Below are 15,261 nucleotides of genomic sequence, written 5' to 3' on the forward strand. Positions count from 1 at the left end.
ATGTTCAGTGTCATTCAAATGTGTCTCCTGTAAATATATAATATCTATTCTTTCTTTTTCATTTTAAGATTTTTGTTTGTTTTATTGGGTTCAGTGTGCCTTTCACATTGAAGGATGCTACGTGTAATACTTCTGATGCCATTTGTTTGATTGTTTTGCCCCCCCCACAAAAAAAAATCTCTGGTTGGAAACAATATGTGGATTAATACTGGAAACTGCCATCGCACCCAAAACCTGATCAAGAAAAGGATCGTAAAAGGGAGGGAAGTTCTATCCTAATGAAGGGCCGCCCCAAAAAACTCCCCTGGCACTCCTGCCACAATCCTCAGAAAGAACTGTATATATAACCTCCCTGGCTCACCACCTCCCCCTGCTGCACTCTGCAAATATTTTCCAATTTTCAACAAATCCAATCACCCACTTTTGGCACATCGATAAGTAGAAGTATTTAGTCACAGAGTTCACGTACAAAAGCAGATAACCAACATGGAGCATAAAGTATGATGTTAAAAACAAATCATGTCATCAGTCTCTCCAAATTAACAGAAATGTATCACCATGTGACCACAACCCGAACTCACATACGCCACACTGGGTGCTCCATCTTCTGTACAGTTAATTTCTCTGTGTTTTACATCGTCCTTAAGAGTACCTCTGCTTCTCTTGATGTTCTGATTACGTGTTTTTTACCTTCAAAAGTCATCAGAAGAGTCACTGGGAAAGAGAACCCATGTCTCAGTTTTCTCTTCCTGAGCCCCTCACAGAAGTGGTGGAATGATTTCCATTTTTGACAAACCCCGTATGGAAAATCTGGAGCAAAGAAGACGTGCTTGCCTTTGTACTGGAGGTCTCCTTTAACCTTTGCAGCCTTCAAGACACGTTCCTTCACACGACCATTAAGAAACCTCATTATCAGGCCTTTATCAGATCTAGTCTAGGTTTGCCCAGGCGATGTGCTCTTTCAATTGTGATGGGAGGGACTTCAACTCCTGAGCTCAAGAATAATCTTTTCCAAAAAGCTTTCTGTATCCTTTCCTTCCTCTCCTTCTTCTACACCCACAAAGCCTCAGGTTAGGTGACGTGATCTGGACTCCAAATCTAGGATCTTTTTTTTCACATTGTTGTTCTCCAACTCCAGCGTTGTCACCCTGGCCTGCAGCGCCTCCATCTCGGCCCTTACTGTCTGCAGATCGTCCGTATTATCTGAAACACGCTGCTCAACTTCCTCCATGCGTGCTCCGGTTACTCCCGTTGCCTTCAGCTCAGCGACCACTGCAGCAGATACGGCTGGGCCCATGGCAGCTATCACCTCCTCGGCTCTAAAAGACTCCATATCACGCTACATTTTGCGTCTTATTTTGGAGCAATAACAGATGATTAGTTATATTCTCTCCCCTTCTGATACAAAGAAGTCGTGAGACTCATTATCTGGGCCGACGGGAGCCCGTTTCTCTGGAGGGGATATTCTGCGATTTTCCGCCTCATGTTTGCTAGCCATGTTAGCCTTTTTAGCTTTGTTAGCTTGCGATGCGGGTTGTTTTCCACTGGGACAGTGGGCCGCCAGCTTTTTTTGCTTTGGGCCCGTAGTTTTATGAGACCTTCCTTGTTTACGCATCCCTTGTTCTTCCTCTTTGGGATAAGGTGGGTCAAACTATGATTTTAAAGCCAACGTTTGTAGCAGAGGTGTGGAATGCATCAGCTCAAAGCGCCGCCATAACCCTGAAGTCGTCAACGTCTCCTTTCTGACCTTTTTTGTCCTTATTCCGGACGTTGCCTTGCCGTCTGATGTAATCCTCGTCCCAGCTGTGTTATTTTACAAAGAGCTGCTGATCTCAAAAACAGACCAGTTCTTCAGAGACACAAAGCCGTTGTCAGGCCGTCCAGTTCTGATCCAAAGCAGAAGCGTTTTGTCTGGATTAAAGTAGAAATAGTATGCATTATTTGTGTAGCTTTCAGCCTTTAAACCCGGTCTTGAGGACATTTGGCTTGGCAGCTCATGTTTTAGAACAAAAAAATAAAAGTTTAGAACAAACAAAATTACATTTGGATCTCTGCTGTTTCCCTTGGGACTAACAATGTTTTGGCGCCATCTACTGTACTGGATGCAGAGGGAATTACACACAGTTTAAATGCATTTCAAGCTGACTCCTCACTTTCTGGTCTCAGCTCACAGTTGTCCTGATCGTGATTAGACAGAATGTGTCTGGTCAGTGCGTCACGTTACAGATGGATAAAATTTCTGTTATCGAGGAGATTGGTTTTGAGGCTCGGAGGGAGAGGACTTTCTAACCAGGATTCATCAAACAGTGTGATTGAAGCTAAAGCTGTGTTTGTGACGAGGAACAATGTTAAAAGAGAGGGAAAAAAGCAAATTTTGCATAATATTTGCCATATAAGGTAATTGGCCTGAAAGGAAGTTTGTCCTCTGTATTTGACCCAGGAGCAGCGTTGTCTCCAGATCTTGAGCTTTAGTCTTGGTCAGAACCTTGTGTTTTGGCTTGATGGGACAAACTGTTTCTTAGGTTTCTAAGTGAACTAAAGCAGCGACGATTGGAGTCCGGTTTATCTTATTTGAACACACTGATCCAGATTTGTAAAGTAAACATGAGCAGGGCCGTCGTGTCTAAGAGAATTTTATCCCGACTTCTAATTCTGACATGTTCCAAATATTTACACTCCATCACCGAGAAGCAGAGAGAGAAAGAGACAGAGAAGGAGAGAGGAGGGGGAGAGAAAGAGAGACTCGCTAATGGAGTTAAGCGTTTCTGTGGCAACTGACGATACTTCAGCCTGGAGAATGACCGACACCTGCTCCTGCTTTGCTGCTCTGCTCCTGCTTTGCCCCTCTGCTCCTTTGCCCCTCTGCTTCTCCGCTCCTCTGCTCCTCTGCCCCTCTGCTCCTTTGCTCCTCTGCTCTTCTCCTCCTTTGCTCCTCTCCTCCTCTGTTCCTCTGGTTTGAATCCTGATGTTTCATCTTGGTTTAGTTCAGGGTTCAGTCCCAGTGTGGTCCTGGTTTTGATGGGTCAGCCTCAAAGTCAAATGTGTTTGTCTTCATGTAAAACCTGAGCTTTTGTGAAAGGAATAATGCAGCACAATCGACATCAGAGCCTCGATCTAATGCAATGTCTCAAAAATCAACCACATTTTATATATTATAATATACTATATATATTATATATATTTTATATAATATTTTGACTCAAACGTAGGAGTAAAGATGTAATAAATGGTGTTGGACAACTTATATAAAGGTTGATAAAAAATACAATGATAAAAACTTTTCTAGTGGAGAGTCATTTGTTTGTGTCAATGTCAACGTCAACGTTTATTTCTGAAGCACACTTACAACGTTAAAAGCCCAAAATGCTGCAACTAAGTGCAATAAACTGCATAAGGCCACACATAAAACACAGAAGAGTAAAATAATGACTCAGCACGTCAAAAGCCAGCAAGAAAAGGTATGTTTTCAGCAGTGATTTAAGCTCTAGTGACGCAGAATGTTTATAGCAGAACCTTTTTCAGAATTTGGGCCCTGCCACAGACAAAGCTCAGCCCCTCGGCATTTTAGGTTTGATGCGGGCACATTTGGGAGAAGGACCGCATCGTCAGAACAACTCAAACAAACAACAGGGCGCCACACCATTCACAGACTTTATGCCAGGGCTAGAATAATAAATATTACTGCTTTGCCTTTTGATTGTTTTTTGAAGAGTAAAAACACCTGTAATGTAATATTAGCTTGCTGTTCAGACGTGCAGAAGTTCAAAGTGACATTTCACTGTAACAAGCAGCAGAATTTATTTCTGAAAAGTGGCTATGGGACATTTTAGAACTCTACATATGTCACTCAGAGTCTTCATTTTTCTAATAACTGTAAGTACACGGATGTGGGTGGAGACGGGGTAGGTGAAAACAGGAGTCTCAGTTACAGCACAAAACCGATGAACATGTGGAAATAAATCAAAAGACAACCTTGAGTAAACTAATGATGAGGAGACACAGTTGTAACGAGGTTAAACTCACTGAAGTTGAATTTGTGTCTCCATTAACAACCTTTCAACTGGAGATGAATATTAAAATAAGTGGGGAAAAGAAGTTCATTTTGTTACAGATGATTTTTTGTTACAAAGTCTCATGTTTGGCAAGAATTCTGTCGGAAACAGTCTGGGACATAAAACTCCTGCAATGGAAACAATAGATGGATACTTTTGGAGTGTACTTTTGGCAGCAGGGGAAAAAACCCACAAAGAAAGGGAGGACACAAGCCTCGGCTCCGGTAACAACACACACTTAAAATGGCATTTTTCTTTGCAGTAAATTTGAAAGTGGATATAAACCAATGACAAACATTTTCTGTAATTATTATCATCATTTTTATTATTGGCACTGTAATGTATTATTGGTGCTCTGGAACTCCAGTGTTCCCAAGGAGGTTTTTGTAGTTTTTCCTGACCGAAAAGGAGGGTCTAAGGACAGAGGACTTTGGAACATCGTCCCTCGCCACCACAGACATTGCTTGATTCATTTTTTACTGTGGCCCTCAGAGGCAACCGTTGTTGTGATTTTGGGCCTTACAAAAATGAATTGAATTGAAAATGAAATACGCCCGGTTGTAGCCATGGACTCATTTCCATCCCGCTCTTGAACGCTCTCATTCAAACACGTGACACATGGACACTGGAGGCAAAGAGTTTTTGTTTGTTTGTTATGTCTAACCCATAAATAAAATCAAAACAGCACAAAAATACTTGGGGCAGATCTTGGACTGTATATGTTTTATTAATTTTATTTCCCTGAAGTCTTTCACCAAAACAGCAGGTGTAAGTGTTCATCAGAATAAAAGGCTTGTCGTGTCAGTTTTAGTCTCTGTAATGTAGAAAAAGAATCCATGCATGCACAAAAAACACATTTTTCTGTGAAGAAATTGAACCATTTTATGATATGTGGATATCTGAAAACTGGTGTGAGTTTGCACGTTTTTCCAAATTTCCTGTTTTCTGCCTGAAATATGCTTAATACTTCTCTGACTTTAGGTCCAGTATCGAAAATGCTGAAACAAGAAAGTGCACCTCAATTCAATAACCTGGGGTCAACACTGCCTTATTTTTAATTATTATTTTTATAACCATGAACAAACAAAGAAACACCTTTTGAATTCTTTCTCTATATTTTTTCTGTAAACGTACAAGTAAACACTATGGTGTTTCCCAAATATCTAAATTCAAGTTTTGTAAAGTTTCCTAAATTAGATTTCATCGCTTCTGACACCAAAGACAATGTTTCAGCCCTGAATGATCTCAAAGCATTGCCTGTGGCAGTCTTTTGAGAGTCATGGAACCATAGTCACATGTGTACATTTTGTTTCCTAAATGCCAGACTTCAACTTAGATTTCTGACGCCCGAGGCAACGCTTCACTTTAAAGTAAAGTAACTTTTTTTCCTAAATGTTTGTTTCCTAAATGTCAAATGGAGGTTAAGAGTGATAAACACACAACATGGTAGACTTATATATAATACCCAAATGTCCTGTAAAAACAACTCCAAACCGCTTTACTTTGATGGATGGACTCAATAAGAGGGCAGCGGGGAAGGAAAAGAGAGAGAGAGAGAGAGAGAGAGAGAGAGAGAGAGATTGTTGCTGTGGAAACCCGTCCCCTGAATCCAGAGGACCAGCCTCTGGACACAATAGCAAACATTTTACTTTTGATTTAGATGAATAAAAAAGTAGTTTTAAAGTAGGAAAATATTGTAAATTAATCAAAAAATATGACCCGAACATGCCAGTTTGATTAAATACTGTATGCACTTTTCCATTGAAAGGCCAAATAAACAACAACTTGTGTATTTGTTTTCATATAATACTTATATAATATTGCAAATATAATCATATTAGTACAAAACTATTTCCGAAATATGTCTAAAGAGGTCTAAAGTCAGCTTATACTTCTGACTTGTAGCAGTCACTTGGACTCTTTTCATTATCTTAGGCCTGTATAAGGCTCCACCAACCACAAGGGGTGTCCCAAAAATGTAGGGAATATTGAACGTGTGCTTCTGTATCTCAGAGACACAGAGATAATTGACTTAGATGCCCCGAGTCTATGTCAAACTGAACCTGTGTTTAATTATCACCTCGATAATGAAACACTCAATCTTGTTTCTTTTCTGTGAGTTTGCACTGCGTTTATGAAGAGTTACATCTGTGTTTATGAAGAGCTAAATCTGTGTTTATGAAGAGTTAAATCTGAGTTTATGAAGACAACGTTACATCTGTGTTTATGAAGACTTACATCTGCGTTTATGAAGACAATGTTACATCTGCGTTTATGAAGAGTTACATCTGTGTTTATGAAGAGCTAAATCTGCGTTTATGAAGAGTTACATCTGTGTTTATGAAGACAACGTTACATCTGTGTTTATGAAGAGTTACATCTGTGTTTAAGAAGACAGTTACATCTGTGTTTAAGAAGAGTTACATCTGTGTTTAAGAAGACAGTTACATCTGTGTTTAAGAAGACAGTTACATCTGTGTTTATGAAGACAGTTACATCTGTGTTTATGAAGACAGTTACATCTGTGTTTATGAAGACAGTTACATCTGTGTTTAAGAAGACAACGTTACAGCTGTGTTCATGAAAACAACGTTACATCTGTGTTTATGAAGACAATGTTACATCTGTGTTCATGAAAATAACGTTACATCTGTGTTTATGAAGACAATGTTACATCTGTGTTTAAGAAGACAGTTACATCTGTGTTTAAGAAGACAGTTACATCTGTGTTTATGAAGACAGTTACATCTGTGTTTAAGAAGACAGTTACATCTGTGTTTATGAAGACAGTTACATCTGTGTTTATGAAGACAGTTACATCTGTGTTTAAGAAGACAGTTACATCTGTGTTTATGAAGACAGTTACATCTGTGTTTATGAAGACAGTTACATCTGTGTTTAAGAAGACAGTTACATCTGTGTTTAAGAAGACAACGTTACAGCTGTGTTCATGAAAACAACGTTACATCTGTGTTTAAGAAGACAGTGTTCGATATGTGTTTATGAAGACAACGTTACATCTGTGTTCATAAAGACAGTGTTACATCTGTGTTTATGAAGAGTTACATCTGCGTTTATGAAGAGTTACATCTGTGTTCATGAAGACATTGTTACAGCTGTGTTCATGAAAATGTCAAGAAATTACACATGAATCAATGCTATTACTTAACAGTCAGAGAACATAATTCAACTTAGAATATTAAACGACACAGAAACGTCAGTCTTTTGTGTGGCTTGCAAGGGAGGGGAAGGCTTAGCCGAGTCAAGATGTTGTAAGCAACCTGAACGACTTTCCAAAATCACTCTCAGCGTTCCTCCCTCTTACAAGTCATTTTATTAAAATCTCACTTAAAAAAGGCGGGTCACATTTCTCATTGGTCAGCTTCACATCAAGGCACTTGTCTTTTACGACTCTTTGGTATTATCTTTAGAGATAAAAACCTTGGTGAATGTTCTACCCATCTGGTCCCCAGGATGGGAGGAACATTCCTCACGGCTGCTTCTACAACATCTTCACACATGTTATTAGAAATACATGCCTTTCCCTCCCCCCAGGCTAATGATGCAGATAACTTTTAACACACAAATATAATCATATATTTACATTTTATCACATTTCCCTCCTGTTTATCAAAGCATTAGCCCACTTTCTCATATCCGAACACATCACTCTTTTCAGTTTTCAACATGTTTTTCATATTGGTGCGAACATAATACATTTTACACTCAAAGGGTCATGCACATTAATACTTGTCAGTTTCATCTTCTTCTATAGCTACTAAGGCATAACTATGATGCCCTCGGCTTGTGATCGCTTCTTCCACTGTACGTTCTATAGTGTGTCTACACATTGGTATGCAACAACATCCACAAAACACAAAACAGGCAATTATTACCAACAGTGAGGTCAGTACCGGAACCACGATACCAGTCCACCTGCCGAACCAGCTTTCTAACCATTCTGAGATTTTATAGTCTATTCCAGTGTAGAAAAAGCTTCAGTTGTAGTCATCTGGACTCAGTTTGAAAAAATAGACGTTTCGACTCTCATCCAAACGTCATTGTCAATAAAAGAATTTAGGTCGAGAACTCCGATATTAATACTGTTCTGTGGTAAGACCCGCCCATTGGGAGGAGCCTTCCTGAAGTAGAAAGAGTTGTTTGTTTCAACAGAAACTCCCCCCTTGTATCTACCGAGCTAGCCTATTCAGAATCTTAATGGGCTATTGTCATGGAATCAGACATACACCGATGCTATTCCTTAACACATTGAGAACACAATTCAACTTAGAATATGAAACGACACAGAAACATCAGACATTTGTATGGCATGCATGGGAGAAAACGCGGGGACTGTGTCAGCCAAGCCGTTGTAAGGAGCCTGGCTGACCCTCCTGCGTCTCACCCCCGCGTCTCACCCTGTTTTTTCCCATGCTGGTTGGTTTTATTAGATATTCTCATTGGTCAGCCTCACATCAAGGCACTTGGTATTTTTCCGTAGAGATAAAGCCTGCAAGGGGGGGTGCAACTCCCCCCCTGGGGCAACATTCTTTGGCCCATCTTTACGACCCCTTCACAAATGCAGTTTGTCACACACCCGTTCTTCTCTTAGACTAATGATGCAGATAAAATATCACTATTATGCAGATAAAATACATCAGAAATATAATCATATATTCACATTTTATCACATTTCCCTCCTGTTTATCAAAGCATTAGTCTACTGTCTCATATGCCAAACATATTATTCTTTTCAGTTTTCAACATGTCTTTCATATTGGTGTTAAAATGACACTTTTACACTCAAAAAGTGATGCACATTTCTCAAAATTGAACACACTTCGTTTCTCTCGGCCCACAACATTTCTACAGCATTACTGTCCTAAATTTTGAGTCAGATTGGTCAATCTCTGTAATTTGACAAACAGACAATTTATCTTGTCTATAATTTGTGCGGTGTGATGGGAAATATAGAAGTATAAGCGGAAAGCCCTTAAACCCGCTCTGCTCTCTGGTCAGTTTGACTCGTCAGGGACCTCTCTGGACACCCCGATAGAATCAAATACGTAGTATCAGGTGCTACTGGAACCAGATTGTCCACTAACCTCTCGACCTTGACCCTGCGGTATGGTTCTGGGTGATGCTGGTCTTTGTTATGACCATGGCTGGCCACAAAAGGGATACATAGGCACAACGTTCCACAAGTGTCCCCACATCACCATACGTCCTCGCTTGGTTTCTTAAGAGACCTTCTTCCGCTGCTCGCTTCGGTCACACCTATGACACATATGAACTGGTACATTTCTCATCTCAATTCATAATCTCATTAACATTACATGTAGTTATGTTGTAGCAGATAAAAAAGGCTCTCTTAGTTAGTGCAAACAACGGTGGCAACAATATGCCATTGTGTTTTTTCAGCTACTGTCATGTCAATTGTACATTGTACATTTCACATTACACATTTCATAACCTTTCATGTTGAGCACTTATTTTCTTCCCTCAATATTCCATGTCTGTGTATGTTGATCAATTGTCCCGATTGTCCCGATTGTCCCGATTGTCCCGTGCATAATACAGGTGTTCAGCACCCATATTATCGTCATCGCTGCGATGATGATAACTGTTGATTCTTTTCACAGAGTATGGTACTCTGCGCACCGTAGCCTCTGGCTCTCGTTCATCGTAGCAAAGTATCGTACTCTACCGTAGACTCTGGACAAAACTCATACAAACGAAGTCCTGCGTCTGCGATGTTATGGATCTGCCGCTGTGTTGTCCAGACATTTCTCTCACTTTCCCATGAGAGCACCCATGTTCTTATCCCTCCAATGGTCGGTGTGAGGACGACACGGTGTGGCTCCATCTCTGTAAACACCACATCTCCAACACGTTCTGCTGTGGTGATAAACAAAGTCTTTTCGACAGTTCAGTGTATTTCAAACAGTTTTCTTGTTTACAATTTTTTTTTTTTTTTTAGTAATTATTGATTCGGAATATTTGTTTACACGTACATCCCCCCTTTTGATAAATGGCCTTGCCCATTTCTCAAACTTCTACATAATTCTACATTTAAACAAAATTCAATAATCCAAATAGTTTACAACGTTCACTAATCCAGGATGTAATCAAGGAAGAGATGGAATTGCGTCTGTGGTTCCACTCCGCAATGTCACCTCTTGACCTTTCACAGTTCAGTGGTCACATCCCTGGCTGAGCCCCTCCTTCCACGGCGCTGGGCCCCCGCCCTGTGTGTCTGTAATCCGACACTGCCAAACCTATCTGTTTTACCACCATTTGTTTCAAACTCTAAATGTCTCAAACTCTAAATGTTTCAAACTCTAAAAGTTTCAAACTCTAAATGTCTCAAACTCTAAATGTCTCAAACTCTAAATGTTTGGTCTCCACGTGTGCGCGCGTATGTGTGTGTGTGTGTGTGTGCAATACAAATACATCAAACAATAATAATTGTCTCAATAATTCCCCCGTTGAGCTGGCCATAAGGGTCAGTTCACAACTTAAAATGTTTCACATCTCCTCTGTTGGTGTGGCCTGAATAAAATCACCCATCTAATGTAATATGTGCTAATCTTCTATATGTGCTTCAGGTGAGTTTCAAACTCAATCTCTCACACCTGCGCATGTGGTGCTTTACAAACATTGTGTATTAGTTTGTTCTAGCAAGTCTATATGTGTATAACAATCAAAATGATCCTAAACCTTCCCCTTGTCCATAAGGCACATCTCTTTTATCAACCTGTTTTCCCCTTGCTGCCTACTTTCTTTGTCTTTCCTTTGTCACGTCATCATCTTCCTTTCTGTCTTCCCCTCTGTTTCCCTCTGTCTTCCTCTCGTCTTCCTCTCTGTCTTCTTCTCGTAACGGAGGAAACACCCATTTCCAAATGTCTAAACCTGCTTTTTCTTTCTCTCTTTTTACTTACTCTTACCTTCACTTGTAACCTGCTTTTACTTCCTAATTGCTTCTGATATAACTATCAGACGCTGCATCCCCTGGGATTCCCCTGTTATCCTTTATAATATCCCTGTCATTCTGCTTCTAAACTCATGTATTGATTACCCATCCCCCTGTTTAGTTTTCACTATCTTTAGGTAATCTGCGGGTCTCATAAAATGTATTCTACTCCCCCCAGGCCCTTCCTGTAGTCTAACCCCTCTTGGCTCCCACCTGAGTCCTATAATGTTTAAGTCCTGTTATCACTGGTTTTCATAACTTCTATAGCGTCTAATTTTAGATGATTTTGTCTTATTTAAATCTATTCAATTCTTGATTGAATCTCAACAATCCTTCAGGTATTTACTTTAGAATGTCAAATTCTTTCCCTGTTAATTTTAACTTTTTCCTATTACCCATCAATCAACCCCCCCTGAGGTGTTGCCGTTGATACTCAAAGATAACAACATCTGCTCCATCCTGAGTCCTCCAGATTCTTTGCCAGTCAATAGCCCCTTATCTCTGACTATCTTTATGACTTGGTGTCGTTTGCCTTCAGTTAATGACCCATTCATGTCTTTCCAAGGAGGACATCGGACGTCACTATTTAACTTATTCCCTCACTTACGTCTACATGCAATACGAGGTTTCCTCATGATAATACAAATAAATAAGTTACTGATATAACTTTTACTATCACTTTACTTACTGCCCGTTCTACTCCTATGTCCAAAAAGATCAGTAGTCACTAATTTACCCATATTATCACTTCTGTCTTTTCGTCCTGTACTTTCATCTAGTCATGCATTAAGTCCAAAAAGATAATTTTCGTCAAGTCCAAAAATAAAACAAAACAAAACGTAGGTTTGTTCTGTGCACTCAAAAAACACGATACCGTAAAAATACAACTTTTGTATTCTATGTCGGGGACAGGAAGTGTCCTGTCTGTGATCAAATTCCCAAAAAAATTGGCCATCTATGAAAATCTGAATTAATCTTCATCTCTTAACAAGTTTAATAAAATCTTTATAATTGATTGTTGTCAATCAAAACAAAAACCCTTAAAATTTGTTCTACAGAGCTCTCAAATACTAAAATTTAAAACCAGCTGAGTTTAGTTTTACTTATTTCATCAGTTCAGAGCGTCCTCTGAACTGCTTTCTTCCCATTCTCCTGCCTTGTTGACCCCCCTTATCTCCCCCTCTCTGCCACGTCATCTGAGCATGCTGGAAGTCTCCCTCCAAAATCCTCTTATGACTTTTCCTTTGTCTTTTTACAGTTTGGGGTGATAATTCTGGCAGTATGTGGTCTCGGTCGTCTGAGAGAAATGCTACTTGCTTTACAGTCACGGTTAATGTCAAGCTTCTAGAGAAATTCCTTATTAGACTCCTCCGGACATAAACGTGGTGTTTAAGATTCACCCATGACTGCAAATTTTAGAACTCTCAGAATAACGCCTTGTGACCCTTGTATGATTAATTGTGATTCACACTTGTTAGTTAATCACTTATTAATCCTCATTCACACATTCACACTTCTCTCTTACTAACTTCGCTCGTGCACAGCGCTTACATTCACTCATCTTTATGTCAGTAACAACTCGGCATAAGGCATCATTACTTTCTTTCAGTGAGAAACTTAACTTGTGGTGAGCAATTTAAACTCCCTTATGTGAGAACCTTATCTACACAACGCCAACCAATATTTTTCCAGCAATAATCAAACTCCTTGCTTATGTGAGAAACTTATCTCGTCCATAAGCTTACAATATTTCGTCAGTAATATGAAACTGGGTATTTCCTCAGTAATACCTAAACTGGGCATAAGAGCCTAAAATATTTCCTCAGTAATATTAAACTGGGTATTTCCTCAGTAATACCTAAACTGGGCATAAGAGCCTAAAATATTTTTCCAGTAAATATCAAACTAAATGCATAAAACGTTTTATGGCTAACTCTTTTTCACACACAAAATTTTTCTGACCTCTTTGTCGTCTGTTCTCCGCTGACTCGAAACGACGGGCTGTTCCCGCGGAGAATGAGGCGCTGATGGGCGGCCACGGGAAAAGTGGACTTCCTTTAGCTGTGCACAGACTTCACCGATTTGCAGTTCACTCTCCACGAAGAACAGCTCGTCATCCGGCTCGAAGGACCACTAAAATGTCAAGAAATTACACATGAATCAATGCTATTACTTAACAGTCAGAGAACATAATTCAACTTAGAATATTAAACGACACAGAAACGTCAGTCTTTTGTGTGGCTTGCAAGGGAGAGGAAGGCTTAGCCGAGTCAAGATGTTGTAAGCAACCTGAACGACTTTCCAAAATCAATCTCAGCGTTCCTCCCTCTTACAAGTCATTTTATTAAAATCACACATAAAAAGGAGGCGGGTCACATTTCTCATTGGTCAGCTTCACATCAAGGCACTTGTCTTTTACGACTCTTTGGTATTATCTTTAGAGATAAAAACCTTGGTGAATGTTCTACCCATCTGGTCCCCAGGATGGGAGGAACATTCCTCACGGCTGCTTCTACAACATCTTCACACATGTTATTAGAAATACATGCCTTTCCCTCCCCCCAGGCTAATGATGCAGATAACTTTTAACACACAAATATAATCATATATTTACATTTTATCACAGAAAACAACTTTACATCTGTGTTTAAGAAGACAGTGTTACATATGTGTTTAAGAAGACAGTGTTACATCTGTGTTTATGAAGACAACATTACATCTGTGTTTAAGAAGACAGTGTTACATCTGTGTTTAAGAAGACAGTGTTACATCTGTGTTCATAAAGACAATGTTACATCTGTGTTCAAGAAGACAGTGTTACATCTGTGTTTAAGAAGACAACATTACATCTGTGTTTAACAGTGTTACATCTGTGTTTATGAAGACAGTGCTACATCTGTGTTCATAAAGACAGTGTTACATCTGCATTCATGAAGACAACGTTACATCTGTGTTCATGAAGACAGTGTTACATCTGTGTTTAAGAAGACAGTGTTACATCTGTGTTCATGAAGACAGTGTTACATCTGTGTTTATGAAGACAGTGTTACATCTGTGTTTAAGAAGACAACGTTACATCTGTGTTTAAGAAGACAACGTTACATCTGTGTTCATGAAGACAGTGTTACATCTGTGTTTAAGAAGACAGTGTTACATCTGTGTTCATGAAGACAGTGTTACATCTGTGTTTATGAAGACAGTGTTACATCTGTGTTTAAGAAGACAACGTTACATCTGTGTTTAAGAAGACAACGTTACATCTGTGTTCATAAAGATAGTGTTTCATAAAGACAACGTTACATCTGCGTTCATGATGTGAAGACAATGTTACGTCCTGGTTGAGTTCATATCCTGTGAATCTCACCCTTCTATATGCAATCTCACCCCCTGACGATGCGTTGTGTTTTAACCATCACGTCAAAGCCTTGTCCCTCATATTGTTCTTCGAAACCTTTGGAGTTGAGGCGTTTGCTGTCACCCAATGAGCTCGCAGTAGTCATTCACCCCTTTGTCTCATTAAGGCTGTATTATTGTAATTCTCTGTTTTCTGGTATTAGTCAGTCTCTCTCCGCTTGTCTTCAGTTGAGCCTGGCTACAAACAAAATCCTATCACTTAATCTTTATTGGCTGCCGGTTGAGGATTAATTTAAAATTGTATTGCTCACTTCCAAAGCTCTTCCTGGCAAAGCCTCTGATTATTTCAGATTCACTGGCATGTCCTTACACGGTCAATAATAGCAACAATCCTACAAACAAAATTTAAAACCAGCAGTTGCACCCAGACTCTAGAACTCTTCTGAGCTAAGAATAACTAAGTTCATCGCCATTTTGAATAAAAACCCACCAATTTAGACAGATATTCCCCAAGTTTTTATAAAGTATTTGACTTTATCATTATTATTCTTGGTATCCCTGCTTTTTTCCTTATTGTTTAATCTGTTTGTATTTTACTTTTTGTCTTTTACCTCATGGCTCCATTTTTCTCAATGTTATCAAAGTTAAACAGGTGCATTGTGAATATATATTTCTATGTCCTTCCTGCCAATCTACTCTGATGCTGGAAGTGTCTACGCTCTGTTGGAGTGGGTTTATTATAACCAGGCCACTGCATAATTGCCCCATTAATCCCTTTTTCATTCTGGTCAGTGAAACGTTCAACAGATAATTCTCCCAAATTGAAACTCACGCTGTTTCTGAACCTTTACAAACAATTAGCTGAACTTTGCGAGGCTGAAA

This window comes from Eucyclogobius newberryi, unplaced genomic scaffold, assembly GCF_026437365.1.
Source record: "Eucyclogobius newberryi isolate DKJ021-1_F unplaced genomic scaffold, fEucNew1.0.hap1 SCAF_5, whole genome shotgun sequence".
NCBI classification, from domain to species: domain Eukaryota; kingdom Metazoa; phylum Chordata; class Actinopteri; order Gobiiformes; family Gobiidae; genus Eucyclogobius; species Eucyclogobius newberryi.